Source organism: Pituophis catenifer, unplaced genomic scaffold (assembly GCF_029215685.1).
Source record: "Pituophis catenifer annectens isolate HBS135680 unplaced genomic scaffold, rPitCat1.0.hap2 SCAF_39, whole genome shotgun sequence".
Lineage (NCBI taxonomy): Eukaryota > Metazoa > Chordata > Lepidosauria > Squamata > Colubridae > Pituophis > Pituophis catenifer.
The window spans coordinates 310,001-312,500 of NW_027256919.1; positions in this window are offsets into that span (position 1 = coordinate 310,001).

Consider the following 2,500-nt stretch of genomic DNA (forward strand, 5'->3'; position numbering starts at 1 on the left):
CACGATGGATGCACGGGATCCCGGCTCCGGCGCCGCGGGCCTCGGTCGGGGACCTCCGCCTTCGCCTCGGTGCCCACGCCGGACCCCGGGGGTGTCCGCGCCGGGCAGTCTTCCCGGTCTACCGGGGCCCCGGCCGGATCAGCCTTTCTGTTTCCCCCGCCACGATGGATGCACGGGATCCCGGCTCCGGGTCCGCGGGCCTCGGTCGGGGACCTCCGCCGTCGCCTCGGTGCCCCCGCCGGACCCCGGGGGTGCCCGCGACGGGCAGTCGTCCCGGTCTACCGGGGCCCCGGCCGGATCAGCCTTTCTGTTTCCCACGCCACGATGGATGCACGGGATCCCGGCTCCGGCGCCGCGGACCTCGGTCGGGGACCTCCGCCTTCGCCTCGGTGCCCACGCCGGACCCCGGGGGTGTCCGCGCCGGGCAGTCTTCCCGGTCTACCGGGGCCCCGGCCGGATCAGCCTTTCTGTTTCCCCCGCCACGATGGATGCACGGGATCCCGGCTCCGGGTCCGCGGGCCTCGGTCGGGGACCTCCGCCGTCGCCTCGGTGCCCCCCGCCGGACCCCGGGGGTGCCCGCGACGGGCAGTCGTCCCGGTCTACCGGGGCCCCGGCCGGATCAGCCTTTCTGTTTCCCCCGCCACGATGGATGCACGGGATCCCGGCTCCGGCGCCGCGGGCCTCGGTCGGGGACCTCCGCCGTCGCCTCGGTGCCCACGCCGGACCCCGGGGGTGTCCGCGCCGGGCAGTCTTCCCGGTCTACCGGGGCCCCGGCCGGATCAGCCTTTCTGTTTCCCCCGCCACGATGGATGCACGGGATCCCGGCTCCGGGTCCGCGGGCCTCGGTCGGGGACCTCCGCCGTCGCCTCGGTGCCCACGCCGGACCCCGGGGGTGCCCGCGACGGGCAGTCGTCCCGGTCTACCGGGGCCCCGGCCGGATCAGCCTTTCTGTTTCCCCCGCCACGATGGATGCACGGGATCCCGGCTCCGGCGCCGCGGGCCTCGGTCGGGGACCTCCGCCGTCGCCTCGGTGCCCACGCCGGACCCCGGGGGTGTCCGCGCCGGGCAGTCTTCCCGGTCTACCGGGGCCCCGGCCGGATCAGCCTTTCTGTTTCCCCCGCCACGATGGATGCACGGGATCCCGGCTCCGGGTCCGCGGGCCTCGGTCGGGGACCTCCGCCGTCGCCTCGGTGCCCACGCCGGACCCCTGGGGTGCCCGAGACGGGGAGAGGGCCGGGTCTACCGGGACGGCCTCGGGCGGGTCCGGCTTACCGGGGCCCCGGCCGGATCAGCCTTTCTGTTTCCCCCGCCACGATGGATGCACGGGATCCCGGCTCCGGCGCCGCGGGCCTCGGTCGGGGACCTCCGCCGTCCCCTCGGTGCCCACGCCGGCCCCCGGGGGTGTCCGCGCCGGGCAGTCGTCCCGGTCTACCGGGACGGCCTCGGGCGGGTCCGGTTTACCCGGGCCTCGGCCGGCCTAGAGTGTTTCTGTTTCCCCGCCTTGATGGATGTACGGGATCCCGGCGCGGGGGCCCCGGGCCTCGGTCGGGGACCTCCGCCGTCGCCTCGGTGCCCGCGCCGGGGCCCTGGGGTGTCCGTGACGGGCAGCCGTCCCGGTCTACCGGGACGCTCGGGCGGGACCGGTTTACCCGGGCCTCGGCCGGACCGGAGTGTTTCCGTTTTCTGCTTCCCTGCCAGGATGGCTGCGAGGGGTTGATTGAAAGAGCTGGTTTGACGTGAAAAGCTTGACTTCAAGTGAAAAGTTTGTTACAATTTCTGCCATCTTCCTTCCTCCAAAGTTTTGGGTGTAGTTTTCCCAGAGGAACCTCTCGTAGGCCTTTCATTTCTCATCTTAACTTCCCTCATTTATTCCATATTTTCCTTCCTCTTGCCGAATGGCCGAATCCAGTCCATTTCTAGTCAAGGAAATTATTCTTATTTCTTGCTGACCTATTTGCTTTGTGGAGCAAGTCGTTCTTAGGTCCCTTTGTTCTTTCTTCAACTTCTTCTGCTCCTTCTCTCGACGCTTTCTCGTCTTGTTCTCTTACTTGGCTCTCTTTTGGCTGTTCTTTCTTCTCCTCCCGTCGTCCGTCCCCACTTTCATCTCTCCATCTTTCCTGTTCTTGGTCATCTCTACGTTGTTTATCAAATAATTCCGCTTTCTCTCTTGAATCTACTCGATATCTTTGCTCTCGCCAGCTCGCCGATATTTTGTGCTTTCCCGTCGTGTTTCCCATCCATTGCGATCTCTCTGCTCTCCCTGTCTTCTCGGTAAATCGGAGATGAATTTCTCTGGGCGGGTGGTTTCTCATCGCGTGTCTTGTGTGCGCTCCCTACGTTTCGTCCATCCCGTTTAATATCTATCCCTCCCTCCCTCTCTTTGCTTTCTTCCATTGCTTCTGCTAATATCATTTCCAGAATGATAACCCTGAGCCTGAACCTGAACCTAACCCTAACCCTACAACTTTTCTCCCTAACCCTAACCCTAACCCTAACCCTA